Below are 22,156 nucleotides of genomic sequence, written 5' to 3'. Positions count from 1 at the left end.
AAATATTTATTTAGCTCCACTACATATAGAGCAAGGTAGACACAAAGACCCAGCTATTAAAGTTTACATTCTAATGGGGGAAAACATATACACAGATAAATAAATACAAAACAAGTGAAGATAAGTAATGAGTGGGGTAGAGTGCCCAATAGATCCATATATACCAGTTGCAAGGCCCATATCTAGCCCAACCTCTTTTTCTTTTCTTTTTTTTTAAATGGAAATTGAGGCTCAAGAAAGGGGAGTGATTTGCCCAAGGTAGTGTTTAAATCCATTACAGAAATTACTCTGGATCACACACGTCAAACCAGCTCCTCTTCCTTCTTGCATATCTGGGTCAACCTTTCTTTTTTATAATGGGGAACAGGTTTCAAAACAGGCCTATCCTGGGACATCATTGTCTTACTAGATTTTACAATACAGAACCAGAAGACAGTCGAGATCTTGTCCCATCTATCACCCCAAACCCTAACCACTGGGTGAGGTTGGGCCTCCTTTTATCTCCACCATCTCTCCACCCTTAAGGAACCCCTTACGTTTGCATAGTCCTTTGTACTTCTCAAAGCCCTCCCATAACCCTCACAAACAGCCTAAATCAATCGATGAACATATGGAGCTTATTCACCAGAGAAGCAAAAGACAGTGAATACCCTCTAGAATCTTGCAATTTTTGATGGCAAACAAATCTATACAAAGGATTTATATACAGGATAAATTGAAAATAATTATGAAGGAAGGTACTGGAATTAAGAGGTAGTTAAGAAGGCTTCCTGTTGAAGGTGGGATTTTTATTGGGACTTCAAGGAAGCCAGTAGTCAGAGCAGAGAAGCATGGGGTCATCGAAGAAAATGACCAGATCTGAGAGAAAGAGGGTCTGGTTTGTGGTGCTTGCCAGAAGGCTGGATAGCAATATCTGGCAGTAAAGTATATGAAGACTGGAAAGGTAGGAGGGGGCTAGTTTATGAAGGACTTTGAACATCAAGCAGAGGATTTTGTATTTGTTCCTGAGTAGGGTGGGTAACAAGATCAGATCCATGCTTTGGGAAAAAAATCACTCTAGTGGCTGAATGGAGGATGGACTAGAGTGAGGATAGATTTGAGGGCAGCAGACCCACTGCTACTACAGTCATCAATGACTGGTATCCTCTTGACAGATAAAAAAGTGAGAAGACACTCCAGTACACACAGCTACCTGGTGATAAAGCTAGAGCTAGAATTCGGGATTCTGGTTTCCTAATCTAGTCTTCTTTTTACTACGCCAGGAGTGGGAAACTTGTGGCCTCAAGGCCACATGTGGCCCTCTAGGTCCTCAAGTGGGGCTCTTTAAGTCCAAATTTTACAGAACAAGGGGATTTGAGGGCCTTGAGACCACAAGTTTCCCACTCCTCTTTCACTATCTTTTCTTTATCTTAGGGAAGGTAACCTCACATAGCTGAAAGAACATTTTCATCTAAGTTATCACTGCTGTTGGCAGCTAAGTGGCAGAGCGGATCGAGCTATGTGCCCAGAGTCATAAATTCCTGAGTCCAAATCTAGCCTCAGACACTTAATAGCTACGTAACCTTGGGCAAAATCAGGTAACCTCTATTTGCCTTGATCTCCTCAACTATAAAATGGGCATAATCACCTTCTAGGGGTGTTGTGAGAATCAAGTGATAAAGCACCAGTGCTGGCACATATTACGCTTTATATAAATGTCAGCATTTTATTATTATAACTATCTCCTCAGAGGGAATGTCGGATCCTTGAGGACAAAAGCTTTCATTTTTCTGTCTTTGTATTTCTATTTAAAGTTTCTAGCACAATGCCTGGAATGCAGAGATTTGATAAATGTTTACTAACTGATTGGCTGGTTGGTTGAACTAGAATCCCAAATCCTCAACAGAAGTCCTCTGGCCCATGCCATTCATTAGTTAAGGACATTCCTTCCTCTGCCTAAGCTAGTATCCTCTAAATCAAGGAGGACAATACACTAGGTTACCTCCCCTTTACTAGAGGGAGACTGTGAGATCAAACAATCCCAGACGTGAAAATGATCAGAAAGTTAAAAGGTTGTATAAGCAAACGACTTATCATCCTCCTCCTCCTCCTCCTCCTCCTCATCCTCATCCTCATCATTGATGCTAGCTCCCATTGACAATTCTCCTAAAGGCATGGCTGGTGTTTAATAGCTGCAAAGACAGATCTGGGACTATTGTGTGCCCTCTGCTGGCTTTGTATGAGAGCATTCTTAGTCTATATAATATGCCCTTGCCTGGCCTTCTCCATAAGGGCAAGGAAAGAAAGCAATTGTTAGAGTAAACCACCCAAGAACAGAAAGGGGTGAAAAAAAGGGTCATTTTGCATAGTCCAGCTCTCTTTCTGGGACAGCTCTCCCGTATGAGTTACTCTATGCCTCAAAGACCTGGTCTGTAACAAGGAGAAAGGAAACAATTGACTTCTGAAATAATGTATCAAATAGGATATGATACACTAATGATGTACCAAATCCAACGAGACAATGTGTATGAAGTACTCTGCAACCTTCTCAAGATAGAGCTAATGCTGCTGTAAAGCTAATGTTTCTGACAAGGAGCTGGCTACAGAAAGAGGGAAGCATGTATTCTAGTGTGAAAATCTGGTTCCCCAAGCCACCCACTCTCCACCCCCATGCCCCTCACCCCGCCTTTGCTTCTCCTGCCATGGTTTTTCTGGGCTTTCTCCTCTTGGCTCTTCACTGGGGAAACAAATCAGATGGGCCTTCTCTAATTCCAGGGCTGAAGATAAGGCCTGAAGGAAGGCTTTCCATTACAAAGGCCTTACAGAGCAGAGGTAGATAAGGTTCTTTTATACACGGGCATCCCTCAGTTAGCAGGCATCACCTTAATGGCTGGGCCAGGCCAGGTGCAGGGCTTGAGCTCACCTGTGCCAGGCTACTGGCAGCAGCAATTAAATGAGTATTAAGGAGTAACCATCCAATGTTCCTTTACTGCATCATTAGCTGTGCCCTAAAGGCTATTTTCAGACCTGATGACTTCAGGCCAGGTCAGGAGCAGGTCAGATAAAAGGAACATAGATTTTGAGCCCAGGAAGGAACCTTAAATAAAGGTTACCTCATTAATAGGAACAGATCTCAAAGGCCATATAGTCCAGCCTCCTCATTTTACAGCAGAGAAGCTGAGGAGGCCAGGGGAAAGCAAATGATTTCTCCAAGGTCACAGAGTCAGAGGAGGGACTTTCCACTCTGCCTCCTGGTCCAACAAGGTCTCATTTTACAGATGAGGATACTGAGACCTGGACAGATGAAGCGGCTTGCCCAGAATCAGAACTGGTGAGTGACAGAGCTGGAAAAAGAAGACAGCTCCTCCAAAACTAAATCTGGTTCTTTCCCAGTCAGGAAATTTTTCACCATGAATGCCATTCTCTGGGAATTCACTTCCAGTGCCATAAAGGACACCACCCACCAAGGCCGGGACTGAAGCTGCTTTCCAATCTGTCATCACAACAACCACTTCCATTCAATCCCACCACTCCATGCTGGAAAGAAACATTCCTCCTAGAGATGAGGAAACTGGCTACTAACTTTCAAAGTGCTCTTGGTACCAACAGCATAGGAAGAGACAATGGTAATAATACCAACTAACATTTCTGTAGTGTTTACTGCGTCCAGATATTGTGCTACGCGCTTTACAATTTTTTATCATTTGATCCTCATACCAACCATGGAAGTTAGGTGCTATCATTGTCCTCATTTTACATAAGAGGAAAATGAGGCAAACCGCAGATAAGTGACTTGTTCAGGGTCACACAGCTATGAAGTGTCTGAGGTCACATCTGAACTCAGGTCTTCCTGACTGCAGGACCACTGCTCTATCTCCTGAGCCATCTAGCTACAATCTTACTAAATGCTAAAAAGCAGAGCAGTGGCAGAAACGTCCAGAAAGCAAGCACCAATGACTGACTTTTAGACTTAGCCCTTCTCAGCAATGCAAGGACCTAAAACAAGTCCAAAAGACTCACGATGGAAGATGCCACCCACATCCAGAGAAAGAACTGTGCAGTCGGAATGCAGATCAAAGCAGACGATTTCTTTTTTTGTTTTGTTTTGTTTCTTTCTCATGATTCCTCCCATTTGTTCTAATTCTACTATACAACATGGCTAATGTGGAAATATGTTTAATACGAATGTATATGTAAAGCCTATATCAGACTGCATGCTGTCTTGGGAAGGGGGAAGAAGAGGGGAGGGGGAAAGAATTTAAAATTTATGAAAGTGAATATTGAAAATTAAAAATAAATAAATTTCTTACAAAAGAAAAAAAGAAAGAAAACACTATGCTTAACCTACACAGTATCTGCTGATTTGGAAAATCACCACGAAGAATGAGTGTCTTTCTGGACTAAGCTTTTTATATCATCCTTTCTCCCAATCCATATAAACTTGGGTTTCCTTTAGGGTCACTACCTACTTCAGGATGATTTTTGAGAACTAGCCTTTAGACACAAACCTAAAGAAATCTCCCTATTATCTCTAAGATAAAACAGAAAATCCTCCGGCTGGCATTTAAAACTCTCCATAAGATAGCTTTCATCTACCTTTCCAGGCTTACATAAAGGATTTCACAAACCTTAAAAGCATGATATAAATGTTAGCTATTGTGATTATTTCATATTACTCCCTTTCGTGAATTCCCCACTTTAGTCAAATTGGCCTGCTTAGGAGGGTTTCAGAAAAACCTGGGAAAACTTCTACGGACCGATGCGAAGTAAACTGAGCAGAACCAGGAGAATATGCTACACAGTAACATTACTGCAACACACATCAACTGTGAGAGATCCAAACTGTTCCAAGACAATTCCAAAGGATCCATGATGAAAAAATGCTGCCTACTTCCAAAGAGAGAACTGGTGAACTCTTAGTACAGACTGAAGCATTTTTTAAAATTTATTTTTGTGTGTGGTTTCTTTTATAACATAGCTAATATGGAAATTGGGGGGAGGGTGGCCTGTTAGATCTTCCCCTTAGGAGACATTCCACCTCCCACCTCCATGAACCTTTGCCCAAGCAATCCCCCCCAAAAACACACACACCAACAAAGTCCCCACAATATACTTCTTCGTCACCTTCAATTCAAAGAATACCCGATTTCCTTCAATACACCTTTCAAGCACCTCCTGCTACTCAGAACTATGGGGGAGGAGTTATTTTGCATAGCTCTTGTTGACTCCTATCTATCTATGAAATGGAAGCTCTTAGAAGCTAGGAATTGTTTTTGGGGGGGGGGGGGGCATTGTCTTCATTTCCTTGTATCTAGCCCAGTGCCTTCCAAAGAAAAGGCCCTTAATCAACACCTGATCAACCAAACCAAATTAAAGGACAGCAGAGAGTGGAACTAATCCAAGGATCATTTTTTACGGCCATTCCTTAAAGGTGGTGTTGGAGGGCGACCTAAGCCCCTGGGGCAGAGGTGATTTCTCCGGACCTAAGGAGATTCACTTTTCACAAGGTTTCTAAGCAGGAAAGAAAACTCTTTCCAGCCGGAGATAGCAGGTTTTAATAGCAGGGGAAAGCAATTAGTCACTAGACCTCCCTACCCTGAGGGGCAGGCTGGTCACAGAATTCCTCAGTTGAATCAGCCCAGTCAAGCCCAACCGGGTTCGAAGCTCTGGAGCAGGGGATCTCACTCGTTCTTTCATTCCACCAACTAACACACCCATTTAGCACCTTCCAGGGCCGCATAGTGCACTAGGCACTCCTAATAAACACAAAGGCAGTTTGTCTTCAAGGACAGAAGGGAAACAGTCGTTGGTAAATAGGCAAAGTACACAAAGTAAAGACAAAGGGTAGGACAGAAGACACTCCCTATGGATTGGGGGAGAGAATAAGGATAAGTATCCTGAACGAGTTGGTACTTGAGTTGAGAATTAAAGAAAATCAGGCATCTGGCCTTATTAGCCGTAGGACCCGGGGTAAGTCACTTCACCCTGCCTCCGTTTCCTCATCTGCAAAAATGAGCTGGAGAAGGAAAAGGCAAACCATTCTAGCATCTTTGTCAAGCCACAAAGAGTCAATGTGACTGAATAAACAACAGTCATTCTAAGAAGCAGGGACAAAAAAGTCCATCCCACAAATGAATTAAATTAATGAAGAAAAAAAAAACATTTATTAAGCCTTTAGTATGTGTAAAGCACTGTGCTAAGCCATGGAGATATAAATAGAAAAGCAAGATAGCCTCTGCTTTCAAGGAGACAGAATTTTAGTTGGAGAAAACATAAGCAGTCAAATGTATGGAGGTGGGAGATGGGATAGTGCTAGAACAGCAATTGAGCAATTGAGGTTACCAGCTCTCCCCAAAATAAAGAGTAACCCAACTGAATATTTATTATTCATTCCCCTCCAGCTCTTTCAAACACCTCCACACCTCAGGGGTCTTCTCACCCCATAATCTTTCCAGCATTTCTCTCAGTGGTGTCTCCCTCCCTCCCACAGCCTCCCATTGGGAGAGGGGTTCAATCCAGACATCCTTCATTTCCCTTCCAACTCACTACTGACTCTCTTTCCTGCCTAGGTGCATCACGCCACCTCCCACTCCATTTTCTGCTCCCTTTGGTATGTACAGTCTTTCCCAATAAGAATGCAAGGTCCTAAGGGCAGAGATTATCTTTGGTTTTGCTTGTATTTGTATCCTAGAGCTTACCCCAAGGCCAGGCACTCAGTAAGCACTTAATAAATGCTAGTTTCTTTCTGACCTTTAAGTGAACTCAGTTTGCAAAAAGATGGGTGAAATGCAAAGCCCGGACAATAACAAGGTCTCAGACCTCAAGAACCAAGAAGGCCAAGCAGTTAGGTCTACCGTTATTTGGCTAGCTAATTCAGCAGGTTCAGGCTCAATGCTTACCAAGCTGCTCCCCCATTCCACAGTTAACCCCTTGGCAAACCCTCAAATTGTGGAGTATCAAGGAGGACCCATCAGAAGAAGGTGGAAAGACTCCATAAAGACATCGCTACCATTGGGAAAACCAGTCATACTACTACTACTAACTCACTTTGTCTGGCCTCATAGCAATCCTATAAGGTAAGAGTTGGGTGTCCCTATTTTACAAGGAAGGAAACAGCCTCAGAAGGGACTTGGCAAAGAAGGAAGAATCAAAAAAAAGAACCCTGACTCTCTGGACTCCAAGGCCAACATCCTTTCCACTATACCATAGGACCTATCCATAACTCAAAGCAAGTATCTTTTCTGTGACCCTTAGCTTTTCAACATACACTCCCCTCTCCAGTCTGGCCAGTCTTCAGGACTTCTTCCCTACGATCAGCTCTGAACATTCCAGGTCCCAAAGGCCAGGCCCAGCTGCCCCTTCCCACCAAACCATTACACATCAAAGCATCTATCCCTTTCCACTTGGCCTATTCAAGCCCCACTCACTCTTCAAGAGTCCAACTCCAATCTCATCACCTCAACACAAAGCCTGCACTGACTGCTGTGAAAACTTTCTCACCTATTCTCCTCTTATAGCACTTATTATCTACACCATTCAATGGCTCCTCACTTGGAATGTGTCACATTCAGATTATAAATTCCTTGAGAGGCGGCTTCTATCCTGCCTCCTTAGGATAATAGTTAGCATTTCTCTGACACTTTAGGGAAGCCAGGTGCTAGAGTGGATAGAGTGCCAAGCCTGGAGTCAGGAAAACTCGTCTTCCTGAGTTCAAATTGAGCCTCAGACACTTACTAATTGTGTGACCCTGAGTGTGAGTCACAACTCTGTTTGCCTCAGTTTTCTCACCTGCAAAATGAGCTGGAGAAGGAAAAAGCAAACCACCGCAATGTCTTTGCCAAGAAAACCCCAAACGGGATCACAAAAAATCGGACATAACTGAAAACAACTGAACGACATACAGTACTTAAAGTTTTGCCAAGTGCTGTGTACTTTGAGTTGTGTACTTCATTTGATCCTATAAAGTAGGTGATATTATTATCCCCATTTTAAAGATTAGGAAACTGAGGCTAAAAGATTTAAGTGACTTTCTCAGGTTAACACAAGTAGTGTCAGAGGCAAGATATCAATTTAGGTCTTTCTATTAGAGACAGAGGGATCTTGTAGTCAGAACTGTTCATTTTGCCCAGAAGGACCTTAGAGGTCAAGTCTAATGTCCTTATTTTTATTGATGAGGAAACTGAGGCCCAAAAAACGAAGGGATTTGCCCAAGATCACACAAACAGCAAGGGCCAAAACCTGGGATTTCAATGACATTCAAGGGCCTTTGAATCTAAATCAAGGCTATTTTCCATTTCTTTGTATCAGCCCCCCACAGCACCTCACACTTCTGTGTATATTGTAGGTGTCCTACAAACACAGGTTGGTGAGAGGAAGATAGGTCGATACCACCACCACACTTTCTAAACCAGCACAGTCTGACAAAAGATACTCCTTTTTCAAAAGGCCTCATTCACAAGTGTGCTCCCTTTTCCTGAAGTCAGGATTGTCCTAGAAAATACAGGTCACCATGGTAATAACATAGTAGATTCACCTACTGTAAAAGCTAGAAGGAACCTTAGAGATCCTCTAGACCAACTTAATATGTAACACAAGTGAAAGGCAGCATTTCTTCTGAAGATATTTATTCCCCTTAAAGAAATTGTCAGATACATTGGAAAAAACTTTGGGCTCTTGAAGTCAGAAGACCTGGGTATGAACACCAGCTCTGATAGTTACTGCTTAATGGACCCCGAACAGGTTAATTCACCTGAGTCTCAGTTTCCTCATCTATAAAATGAGAGGAACTGGATTAAATGGCCACTAAAATCCCTTCCATTAAAATTTCCTCCAGGCAGCTAGGTGGCTCAGTGGATAGAGCACTGGGTCTGAAGTCAGTAAGTTCAGACATTTTCAGTCCTATCCAACTCTCTGTGATCCCATTTGGGGTTTTCTTAGTAAAGGTACTGGGGGTGAACCAGCGATATCGTTTCCCAAAGAGACCATAAAAACAGGAAAAAGTACCACATGTACAAAAATGTTTATAGTAGCTCTCTTTGTGGTGGCCAAGAACTGGAAATCAAGGGGATGCCCATCAATTGGGGAATGGCTGAATAAATTGTGGTATATGAATGTAATGGAATACTATTGTACTATCAGAAATGATGAGCAGGAAGACTTCAGAGAGGCCTGGAAGGACTTATATGAACTGATGCTGAGTGAAGTGAGCAGAACCAGGAGAACATTATACACAGTAAGAGCCAAAGTGTGTGAGCACTGTTTCTGATAGACTTAGCCCTTCACAGCAATGCAAGGACCTAAAACATTCCCAAAGAACTCTTAAGGCAAAATGCCATCCACATCCAGAGAAAGAACGATGGAACTGGAACGGAGAATGAAGCAGACCATTTTCTCTTGTGTTTTGTATTGGTTTGGTTTTTCTCATGGTTTCTCCACTTTAATTCTTCTACACAACATGACTAATGTGAAAACGCATTTAATAAGAATGTATGTTTAGAACCCATATAAGACTGCATGCCATCTTGGGGAGAGAGGAGGGTGAGAGAGGGAGAAAAGTTAAAACTTATGGAAGTGACAGTTGAAAACCAAAAACAAATTAATTTTAAAAAAAGATACTGGGGGCGGTTTGCCAATTTCTTCCTCCAGCTCATTTTACAGATAAGGAAACTGAACCAAACAGGGTGAAGTGACTTGCCCAGAGTCACACAACTGTTAAATGTCTGTGGCCTAATTTGAACTCCGGTCTTCCTGACTCTAGACCCAGCTGTCTATTCATTGTGCCATCTACCTGCCCAGGAGTCAAAAACTGAGTTCAAATCCAGCCTCGGTCACTCACTACCTGTGTGACCCTGGGCAAGTCTCTTCAACTGTTTGCCTTAATCCACTAGAGAAGGAAATGGCAAATCAATCCAGTATCCTTGCAGAGAAAATCTCATAGGCAGTTTGGTCCATGGGGTCACAAAGACTACATGACTACACAATAACCAACAACATTATAATCCCTTCTGGTTTCCTTAACAAAAGGGAAAATGAGATAGAGAGAAGCCTTGAAATCCGTCTTCATCATCTGTTCAACTCTGTAGTCTTCTTTACTTCTGAAAACTCAACCACAACACACCTGAGCATTTGAGACAAACCTTGGAAGAAACTAGGGACTCCAAGCAGGACAGGGAGAGTCCAGGGATCAGAGGCAGCTTTTAGAGACTGGAAATGAAATGCAGTGTACTGAGAATGGCAACAAGGAGAATCTGGTTGCCCCACAGTTCATGACATTGAGCCTGGAAAGTTAGGCAGGGCCTAGATTGGGAGGAATTGAAAAGGCCATGCAAGAACACATAGCTTATCAAGAGGCAAGAAGGAACCAGCCAGTGTGATATGGTAGAAAAGGTGCAAGATAGGAAGTCAGAGAACATGGGTTCAAATCCCTGCTCTGTTACTGACCTTTGACAAGCCCTTACTTAGCAAGCCTGAGACCTCTCAGAGTCTTATATTCCATAGCTGTTAAATGACTGACCTGAACTAGAAATATTCTGTCTAGATCTCAGTCTCTGAACTATGAGTTATTGAGTAGGGGCACAAACCTTTGCTTTAAGAGTATCAATTTGACGGTTGTGTGGATGATGGTTTAGAGAGGGGAGAGGCTGGGATAGGCAAACAAGTCAAGAGACAAATACAATAGTCCAGATTAGAGATAATGAGAAACTAAACTAGGCTGGTTGTTATCATGAATAGATAGGAAAGAGCATGTGGAGAAAAGGCGAGTTCTGTTTTGGATGTGCTGAGTTCAAGGTGTCTATGGGACATCCAGTTGGAAATGACAGAGTAGGCTCTTTCAGGAGAAAGCCAACAAACAACAGGTCTAGAAATCATCTGCACAGAGATGACAGTTCAACTAACAGGAACCTGATGAAAATACCAAAAGGAAGGGTTTAAAGAGAGAAGAGGGCCCAGGACAGGACCCTGGGGTGCACCCACACATAAAGAGTGGGATATGGATAATGAATGATCCAGCAAGCAGTCAGAGAGGGAAGAGAATAATCAGGAAGACTGAAGGACAGGGAAATATCATAAAAACTCAGAGAGGAGAGAGGGCATTCAGAAGATGGGTTAGTTGATAGTGTCAAAATCGGCAGAATGGTTGGGTTTTCCAAAACTGGACAGAACTAATCACAAAATAAATACTGAACCACTAAGAAGAGTGAAGTTATCTGGAATTAAAAACACATGCACTTATTAAAAGATCATATAAAAATTAGAGACTCCCCTAAAATACTAAACCTCTAGGCAGCTGCAGTCAAGTGATGAAGTGAATGGTGCTGAACTTGGCTGAGTTTGAATTTGGATCAGATACTTAACAAACTGTCTGATGACCTTGGAGAAATGGAGACAAGGGCACCTACTTCACAGAGGTGTTGCAAGGAGCAAATGAGATAACATGTAATTTTTGTTGGTATTAAGCCATTCGCAGTCATGTCTGACTCTTCATGACCCCTTTTTGGGGGTTTTCTTGGCAGATACTGGAGTGGTTTGCCATTTCCTTCTCCAGCTCATTTTATAGATGAACCGAGGTAAACAGGGCAAAGTGACTTGTCCAGGGTCACATAGTTAATAAATGAATAAGGCTGGATTTGAACTCAGGAAATCAGGAAAATGAGTTTTCCTGATTTCAAGCCCAGTGCTCTAACTACTCTATCCACCTAGCTACCTTAACATTTGTAAAACACTCTATAAACCTTAAAGGGTTATATAAATGAGTATATCTAGATAGATATAGATAGATAGGTGTGTATATGTATGCATGTGTGTATGTATATATGTATATACACATATATTATTAAGTATTAATGGCTCTGACATTAAGATGTCAGTGGCCAAACCAGGCAGAAATTAAAGCAATTTCCACTGTTAGAAAAGAAAGGAGGTGGGTACAGAGGAGGCTGTAAGTTAAGTCTTCATTTTACCAGCTGGTTTTGTAAGTCCAGGCTTCAATCAATTTCAGCCCTACCCACCCTCAACATTTTTTATCCTAAAGTTGACTATAGTTCCTGATTTCTCTTATAATTAGGGCCAATTAACATAACTGATTAGATTTAGCTCCCATTTAGCCTAATTACTTGCATTCACACAATGGGACTAGATCAGACGTTTATTACACAACAAAGCAACCAAACTCAGAATCAAGGCCTGGCAACTTTAGCTTCCACTTAGAGCCCAGGTCTGGTAAGTAAATTCTCAGCAGATACCTTCTTTGGTTTTGAAATTACACTGGTCAATAAGAATATAGATAGATTATCAGAACTTGAAAGAACCCTTAAAAGTTACAGGTTCCAGGAACTAACTCAACAAACCAGTCCCAAACAGTTGTGAAGTAACTTGCCCAAGGTCCTACTATCAGGTAGTAAAGAGCTAGGACAGGAACCCAGGTCTCAGTTCCCTAGATATGGTGCTCTTTCCCCTCTCCCATATTACCTATCTAGTTCCCTAGTCTTTCCACAAGCCCGACCTAAAACAGGATGATCTCCAATCTTTCCCACTGCCACTCAGGTAATAACTGCTATTTACATATAGCCCTTCAAAGTTTACAAAGTATTTTCTTTACAACCAGCAATTATTACAATTTTTTTCTCATAGGCTCATAGACATTAATATGTTTTGTTAAAAATATCAAGCAAAACAGATTCCCACATTTGTCATGTCATATACATATATGCATGCATGTATATATGTGTGTGTCTCAACCTATAGCACAAGTATTATTAACTTCATTCTACAAAAATAGAAACTGAGTTTCACAGAGGTAAAGAGACTTGCCTAATAAATGTGTGTGAAAGTTTATAGCCTTACTCATTTCTCAGTTTCCCACATTTCCCCATTTATATCTAGCCGACACAGGAAGATTCTCTACTAAATGACTCTCTCCTGTCTTCTTTTCTGATCTGAAGGAAACATTAAACTTCCCTCTATTTAGTTCATTTTGCATACCATGAAGTGATTTCCTTTTATCCTAGGTCAGGCCCTCCATACCCAAATACTAAATGCCTTAACTTCCTAATTGTCCCCCCTCCTTCCAGTCTTCTCCCCTCTCCAATACACTCTCTATCCTCCTGCCAAAATGATCTTCCTAAGGTACAAATCTGACCAGGTCATTTATTCCCCTACTCAAAAGCCATTAGGTCCCCTCCTTAGCCTGACTATAAACTCCTTAGCCCAGTACCTCAAACCCTCCACAACATGGCTCCCATTTACTTATTTCTTACTACTCCCCATCTGAAATGGTATGCCAAAGTGGATGAGGACTACCACCAAGGCCACCACTGCTACCACCACCACTACTATGGCTGCTGCAACTGTTGCTACCACTACCACCACCACCACCACTACTACTATTTGGCTAGAATTCAATACTTTTATCTCATCTAATGGGAGCAGTACCCCCGCCCTCGCCAGAAATGAATTTCCCCTTCTCATTTTTGACCCTTACGATCCTGGCCCTTTCTTCAGGGCATAAATCCCTTGATCACCCCAAGTATTCATGATCTCTCCATACTTCATTTTCTTCACTTTACTTATTAGTGTATATGTTATATTATTAATCACTTCCCTCTCCCCTCTTCTTGTAAGCTCTTTGAGGGCTCTTGTTTTTGTATCCTCAGTCCTGATGTTGTTAAACTGTACTCAAAATGTCAATTAATCATATCCCCTGTTCTATAACCTAAGATGAATCTCTACTGTATGTAAGATCATGTTCAAGCTTCTCAGTTGGGCTTTCAAGACCCATTCTTCCTATCCAACTTCTGATCTTTTTTTGTCTTTCTTTTTAGGGTAAATTTTCATTTTTTTTTTTCAAAGCTTGTATGCTGCCTCTTTTCACGTCAGTCATTTTCAGACATAGCCCCTTACTACCCATAAATAAGCCTTCCCTTGCCACAAAGAAAATGAGTTAAAGAAAACTAATCAAGCAGCTAGTCTGCATAATTAACAGCGTTTGCAATATCTGCCACCCTTTCCAATATCTGCCACCCTTTCCCAAACTCTACCCTTTGGCAAGCCAAAGTCTGGACATAATTATTCAATCTTCTCCTTCATTTTAGTGGGATTTTTTTTGTTTGCATTACCGTAGTCAGTGTGTATATTATTCTCCAGCTCTTCTGTTTACTTCATGCTGGATATATATACTGGATATATATATGCCTTTCCACATTTGTCTAAATCCCAGGCATTCATCAGTTTTTTATGACAAAATAAAATTCCACTCCATTCAGACACCAATATTTTGGAATACATGGACATTTTCTGCCTCGGATTTTCCAATCCAGTAGTGGGAATACCTGAGTCAAAAGTTATTAAAAACTATTAATGACTTTTCTTACATAATTCCACATTGTTTTTTCCAGAATCAGTTAACCAGTTCATGCTTTAGTGTATTAACGGGTTAGTCTGCCTGTTCCCCTCCCTCCTAAAAGTGTCTGAATATGCATTTCTCTTAGTGATCTGGAGCAATCTTTTCCATGGTCATTGACAAGTTTGCAATTCTTTTGTTTGTTTGGATCATTTAATGTCTTTTTGGTCTTATATATTTGTATTAACTACCTATATACCTATTTTGGATTTTCAACCTTATTTCCAAATATCAGTACCATTCTTTCCTCTTTTCTCATAGAATCATGGAATATTAGAACCCAGAAAAGACCTGAGAGATCGACATTTGAGAAAAGCAGGAGGCCCCAGAAAGGAAGTCAAGCTAGCCCAAACTCACTATTCCTGCAATTATTCTTAGAATCAGTTTAGTATCAATATCAAATACTCTCCAATACTGTTATCTTACTGTTTCATAGTTCATCAATCAAAGAGTTGTGGATTCTAGTTACCTCCCCTCTCCCCCCAAAAGAGCTAAAATCCTCACTGAGGTACCAATGTGGAAAGAATGGTGGATATGGAGTCAAAGGATCTGTGTGAAACTTATAGACTTGCTACTATCAATGTCACCTTTGACAAGTCTCTTCTCTACATCTCACCTTTCCTCACTTATAAAATGACAATAGATGATGTCTACCGTTTCTTTCCAGATTTAAACATATGCAGGCTTTTAAAAACACCTACACACACGCTATTTAAAAATAGGAGAGGAAGGAATAAGCATTGATATAGTACCTACTACGTGCCAGGCACTAAGCTAAGGGTTTTGCCTCTTCCAGCATCACAGAGGTACTAAGTACTGGAGGCCACATTTGCCCTCAGGTCCTCCTAACTCCAGGCCCATTACTCTATCCTCTGCACCACTGAGCTGTCCTGCTAAGTGTTTTGCAAATATTATTTCATTTGATAGAGTAGAGGTTCTATTTCATACCTTTCACATCGCTCTGTCACGTAACAGTGCCAGCAACATAGATGTTAGCTGCTGCTATTAGAACTGGTGACACTAGAATTATTCCTATAAAACCTGGGTTCTAGCCAAGTTTTAACACTTACTAGGAGTTACTTTCGGTCACTCACGCGTATGACCTTAGGCAGCAATGTTCTCATCACTAAAGAGGGAGAGGTAGAAAGATGGTATGAAGATCTCAAAGGTCCCTCCCAGAGCTAACATTTATATTCTTTGTTCTAAGGTCACTTGCAGCTCTGACAGCTGCTGTTGCATATTCTAAGGTCCCACCCAGTTCTAATAACCTAGGTTTTACTATCTATTCAGCTCTAACTTTCTGTGATTATACTGATACATTAAAAAGGAACTACTATTTTAATGTGGAAAGGAATGTGGGGAATAGTAAAAAAAAGAACTTGTGTTAAGAATCAGGAAGACTCCAAAAGTTCTTGTCTCTCACCTGACATCTACTAGCTGTGTGACCCTGGACAAGTCACTTAACTGCTCAGTATCCTAGGCAACTCTAAGAGTATAAACTGTAGAGAGGGTGCTCACTCGTACCTCCTTGAGGTGACTTTCCTCATCTATGAGTCCTATTTACCAATAAAATTGCAGGTCTAGTCACTATCCCTATTCTCTAAAGTTACTATGATGCTTTTGACATATCAAACAGAAGTAGCAGCAGGTTAGTGGAAAGTGACTAGGTTTACAGATATCTAGCCTGGCTTAGAATCTTCCACTGGCTATCAATGTGACCTTGGGGGTCTCAATTTCCTGTGTAAAATGACTGGATTAGATAACCTCTAAAGTTATAGCTATAAGACTAAGAACCTATCACTAATTTGTAACACTATTTCAGGACCTATTTCCCAGGCATTTACCCATACATTCTTGTTGTACCCTACAGCAACTAGTAGCACAGCAGACAGAACTCTGGATTTGGAGTCAGGAAGACCTAAATTCAAATCCATTCTCAGACACTAATCTATTAATCCACAGCTGTATGACCTTAGGCAAGTCACTGAATGACTGCCTCAGTTTCCTCATCTGTAAAATGAGAATAGTAATAGTACCTACCTCCCATGGTTTTTGTGAGGATAAAATTCGATATCTATAAAGCATTTTGCAAACCTTAAAGTTCTCTATAAATGTTAACCATTATTATTATAGCCTATGGGAGGACCTAGGATACTGTAATGACCCTGAAGTGGCTGAGGCTACTGACAGTGATATAACCTTGAACTCCTATGTCTAAGTCTAGTGCTGAAATGCCTTTTACACTTTCCAACCTCACCCAAACATCCAAACACATTTTAACAGATGTCAACTGTACGGCAGCAAAGCCTGGGAAGGAGCTGCAGGCTAATAATGAAATGAATTTGTGAGCACTTACAGCCAGGGCAAGATGGTATCATCTATTGCTTAGGTACAAGAGAGATCCCTAACCTATATCCAAACCTAGAATCTCCCTTGCTAATGACAGGGTACCTTCCTTTCTACTCAGACCTACAAATTCATAAAAAGGGCCAAGTCCAAAGAAAGAACCTATTCCCAGAACCCCACAGCTTAAGAAATAACACTTGCATGTTTATGCAAGATAGCATGATGGATAAAGGACTGGACTTGGAATCAGAACAGACCTAAGTTCAAATTCCCCCCAGACGCTTATTAGCCTAACCTTCAGTTTCCTCATCTGTAAAATGGAAATCGTAACAGCACCTACATCACAGTGTTTTGAGAACCGAAGGAGATAATATAAAGCCCTTTGCAAACCTTAAAGTGCAAAGGTCAACTACTGTCATCACATAATATGGGCAAGTAGCATCACCATCACTACACTTGGAAATCAGAGCGCCTGGTTTGAAATGCTGGCTCCTTCATTTAGAAGCTGGTGGACATGAGGTTACTCCACCCATTCTGGCCTCAGTTTCCTCATCTGCAAAATGAGGGAGTAGGACTAAATGACCCCAGAGATTCCTTCTAATGCTAAACCCCGTGCTGCAGTGAGCTTACTACGTAAGGAAACTGGCTCAGCCAGGTTAAATAACTTGCCTATAGTCACACAAATAAGAGATGTCAGGTTGGGGACACAACCCAGTGTTCTGACCCTTTCCACTTCATTTTAATGTCCTCCTGGGAAGAAAATAGGAAAGAGGCTTGACTAGTATTTTTGAGGGTTCCCCTTCCAGTGACAGGAGACTCTGCTTTGAAGTTCTATGTTTTTCCTAAATAAACCCTCCAGAAGAAGGTGAGCCAAGAGCAATGAGAAGCTAAAATAAATCTTAGAAGTGGACACCAAAGGAAGCCTCGTGGCCAGCACCAGTAACTCAGACCCCACTCAGATGAATAAATAACAAGGAAAAGGCTGATCAACAGCTAGTCTGATTATGGAGAATGAGCCAAATTCCCAAGACATCCTTGTGTTTTAAGGACAGCAGTAGAGTCAGGAGCCCCAGAGCCCCTTGCTAGCCCTGTGTAATCTTAGGCAAATCGCTTCACCACTAACCTTTTACTTCATCTGTAAAAATGAAAGAACAGCCCTTGCTAATGTAAAAATGGAATCAACGGAATTAATCATTCTGCCACAATTAATCACTAACTTTACAGGGTTGGTGGAGACTCAAATGAAGCTGAATTAAATGCTGAATTATAAATATTTACTATCATTAAAAATATAAACTCTGAAAAAAAACATATGGACAAGGGTCGAAGTAAGAATAACTGAAAAGAAAAAGGAAAAAGGAAGGTCCCTTCTAGAATTCCAGTGTCTAATACACCCAGAAGTATGCCATGAAGTGTAAGCCTGAAGACAATACTGATACCCTCCCTTCGCATCTTTAGACCTGTCGCAGGAAAGCTTTTTTCTTAGTTTAACACACCCTCTTGACATTTCCTTCATGACATCAGTCAACAAATATTCAGAAATTAACGCTTTAGAGATTACTAGCTTCTAGAAAGGCAAATGCAGTGTTGAAAGGAGTCAACTAGTATTTTTCAAGTGTCTATAATCTGCCAGGCATAGTGCTAAATTCGGGGGATACAAAGAAAGGCAAAAAAATAAAAGAGTTCAAAAAACTGAACTCTGGTCCCAGTCAGATGACCTGAATCCTAGTCCCATCTGTCACAAACCAGCTATGTGACCCGGGGCAAATCAGTTTAATCTCTCTGGACTTTAAGTTCCCTTATCTTTAAAATGGGAGTAACCATCATAGTTGTTTTTAGCATTCCAAGTATTAAGGGAAAGCACTTAGAAAAAAAAATGTTCCCTGTAAAATAGAATTACCCTTGGACTCTCTGGCCATCCTGAAGCCCTCGCAAGGGGAAGGAAGAAGGAAGTGGCCCAGGACACTACACCAAAAGCCAGCCTTCAACGTCCTCCATCTCCCCTTGGCCGTCCAAACTGCAGAAGGGACAAAGAGCGGTAACTGAACCTGGCTCCACCTTCTCCAGTCACCTACCTGACCCAGCAGGGCCTGCCACTCCTGGGAACCAGTGGGGGGGAGGGGGGGGCGGGAAGCGGGGGAGAAAAAGGCCGGCCCAGAACAGGTCTAATTTCACGGAGGCCGACGTCTGGGCTCTGGGAGTAAGCCCAGCCCCTGCCCCAGGGCTGTGGGTAGGGTGGCTGGCCAGGCCCAGTTAATAAAAAGCCTGAGGCGGACTAAAATAGAACCAGCGGAAATAATTACCAAGTCCTGAAGGATCCTACGGGCCACTCGTGCCGCCCCCCACCCCCCCGCCTTTGGGACAAGGAGAATGCCCGTTTACCTCCGGGGTTAATGTCAGAAGCCCCGTTCGAGACCCCCGACCGGGTTTACATTGATTTTCCACAACAGCATTTTCCCCAAATCGCGTTCCGTCTACGCAGCCCGTTTCCCGGCTTGGGGGTGGGGTGGGGGCGGACCTAGAGTTTGCACCTGGGAACAGGCAGGGCAATGAACTGACTTGTTACGTTCCCAGCCCGCAGGAACCCCAATCTAGGCCCTCTTCTTCCTCCAGGGCCCAGGGCGACCCCACTCCCAGCCCCGTCAGGTGACTCCCTCCCTCCCACCGCTTCCGAACTGGGGGATTCTTCGGCAGAGTGCAGGCAGACGTGGCGTCCAGGACGGACTTGCTCCCTCCTTTCCTCCCCAGCCCGGGCCAGACGCCAGGAAAGGAACCGAGCTCCAGGCATTTCAAGGCCCAGTGAGCACTGAATTTAGCCGGGCCCAGGGAGGGTCATCACCGCAGGATCTGCCCATTGGTCTAGACCGGGCCGGCGGTCTTGCCAGGACTCCTGGGTTTTTCAGCGTAGCACCACGTCTATCCTGAGTTTTTCCTGTCTTTTGGCGGGGACTCTTTCCACCCCTTTCGCCTCCTCCCCACCCCCACTTCCCACTCCCTGGAAGGACCAAGGGAGCGCTAAGCACTTATCCGTTCTGCCGCAGAGCCCTAAGGGCCCCGGGGCTACGCCGGACCCTCCTCCGCGTCGGGCCCAGCACCCCAGCACTCCAGCCCGCCCCGCCCCCACTTCGTCCCCTCCCCCTGCGGCCCCCGCTCTAGGTCAGCACCGCTCCAAGAGGTCGCCCCCACCCCACTCCCCACCCCCAGCGCAGCCTCGCTTCACAAAGGCCCTTTGTCCCTCCGATCCGCTCCGGGGCAGGTTCCTGAAAAGTTAAACACGCAAAATAAATAAGACAGAAAGCGGGAAGAGGTGGGCCGGGGCCCCCGGGACCAGGGCTGGAAAGGGAGGGAGGTGCCCGCGCCGGGTGGGGCCCATCGGGCCGAGCAGAGGCAGGGAAGAGAAGCCCCCCCGGTCAGCTCCGACCAGGAGCACCCCACGAACCCCACCTTTCTAATTTCCCCAGTTATATTCGCCCCCTTCCCCGCGCCAAACGAATGCTGCAGCCCCCGGGTCCGTCCTCCTCCAGCGAGTTCCGAGCGGGAAAAAAAATAAATCCCCTCAAAAGGCAGAAAAACGAAATAGCCCCTCGCTCAGGGGAAGAATATCCATTTTAATGATGGGTTCGGGGAGGCTTGCGCCGAGAAATAGGGGGAGGCGGGGGCATGCTGGAAGGACGCAGGATAACCAAGTGGGCAAGAGGGGCAGATTCCGCGTTCCGGGGGTCCTCGGGGCCGTGCTCCCAGCACCCTGGAACGCGGTCTCCTTCCTCCTTCCCTTCCCCCTCACAGTCCGAGCCCTAGGCTCCGCGTCCCAGCGCTCCGCCGCCGCCGCCTCCCACTTTCACAACTGCCCGGGAACAGACGGCGTGACCTGGTAAACACCACAGGCAGGAGAGAAGCTACAATGTGACAGGTCTTAACTGCGGCGACAAGTCGGGGGTAGGAAGGGCCCAAGGCTGGAATCCAACCGAGCAAAATACCCTCCTCCCTCCAGGCCAAGTTAGTTGGGTCCACTAGCTCTTATGTTCCATGCTCGGAGAAAGCAAAACTAGTTGTTATTTCAAGTAAACTCTGTCCAAGTCCTAGCTTGGGCAGAGAGGGTCAACAGGAGATGCGCAGGGGAAGTAGCCAGTCGAAGGCTGGATTTAGTTCCAGCCGGTTTGGGGGGGTGGAGGGCGGGTGCCCATGTGCTTCGTTTTATTGCTTTGTTCATTTTTACACCTCTCGTTTCAGCACCTGGAAAATTGGCACTGCCCATAGCCCATAAATCTTTCCCCTCGATCTGGGCAGCTTCCTTCTCTGCAGATGTTGGCAATCAGGTTTGCAAAATTTCAAAGTCATTCATTGCAGACGGGTGAAGGGAGGCAGGGTTGATTGCAGCAACACATAGAAAATCTTGTCACCTTAGCAAAGTCTACTGTCATCACAGCCACCCCCTTCTCCATACCCCAGAAAAAAAAAGTCTTGAACCGCAGAAGGGCAGGGGGTCTCCCCACAAGTTTGCAGACAACAGCAGCAACATCAAAGAATCAAAATCGAACAAGGCAATTCACCACCACTACCCCAGTCAGTAGAACCCTCCAGCACCCTCCGCTGCAGTCCTGGAGCTCAGTCCCGGTATACCCACAATTCGGATAGGCAACAGTCTGACTGCCTAACATCTGTGAATAAGCCAGCGGTAGGAGCTCAGAAACAGAGACCGTCGGGAAGGGGAGGGTGTATATGTGGCTGGGTGTTTATTAAATACACTGAAACTTCCAAAAATCTTAGTAAACAAATCTTAAGAGGAAAAAGGAGTAGAATGCGATGAGAAAATATATTTTTAAAAGAGAAAAAGTTTTACCGTTCTGGTTTTTATGGAATTTTTTCCCTTTTATCTTAAAAGGCTCTAAAACTGTAAACTATACTCTTTGGGTTGGACTAGCCTCTAAAAGCTACCTTGGAACTATTCCCCTTACCCCCAAGCTTAAATCCCCAGCGTCCAGCTACTGGGTAGTCAGCCAGCTCTCTTCCGAGCCGAGGACTTGGGAGGGAAGGATATAGTAAACCGAGACTTCTGAAGGATCTTGGACCTGCTTAATCCCCATGATGACCGCTCTGACCCGGGCTTTCTCTTCCTGGTTTTTGCCGCAAGAATAAATCCAACTAGCTGGGCTGGGAGGGCAACCTCCCCCTAAGTAGAGAAGCCAGACTAAGTCGGAGGCCGCACCCTATGGGACAGGACAGACCCGGAGGGTGGGAAGAGAAGGGGTACAGTGCAAATGAATCTTTAGCCCCTGAAGCAGCTGCCCACTACACGCCCCGGGCACATACTTTTACAATGCAGGGCAAATCTTTTCCAGGAAGCTCCACAAACAGATGTCTCCTAACCCGATCCTAACTCCGGTAGCCTGTGTCTCCCTCAGCCAAGCAATCCAGGCTCACTCCGGGTTAAGC

At 43.7% G+C, this 22,156-nt stretch overlaps 1 protein-coding gene and 1 long non-coding RNA gene across 3 annotated transcripts in view; one reads left to right on the top strand and one right to left on the bottom strand.

Annotated features, from left to right (window-relative positions):
- The window catches only part of TNRC18 (trinucleotide repeat containing 18), a 153,486-nt gene that overhangs the window by 130,517 nt on the left and 813 nt on the right, over positions 1–22,156 (bottom strand).
- On the top strand, positions 18,333–21,556 carry LOC140497097 (uncharacterized). 2 transcript variants are annotated; one of them, XR_011964534.1, is made up of 3 exons: positions 18,333–18,761; positions 19,337–19,522; positions 20,510–21,556. It is a non-coding gene; the product is annotated as an uncharacterized lncRNA (long non-coding RNA). The 2 variants fall into 2 exon arrangements; XR_011964533.1 differs by having other exon boundaries at positions 19,337–21,556.

This window comes from Notamacropus eugenii, chromosome 3 (genome assembly GCF_028372415.1).
Source record: "Notamacropus eugenii isolate mMacEug1 chromosome 3, mMacEug1.pri_v2, whole genome shotgun sequence".
Taxonomy (NCBI): Eukaryota; Metazoa; Chordata; class Mammalia; order Diprotodontia; family Macropodidae; genus Notamacropus; species Notamacropus eugenii.
This window is presented reverse-complemented; position numbering and strand designations above follow the sequence as displayed.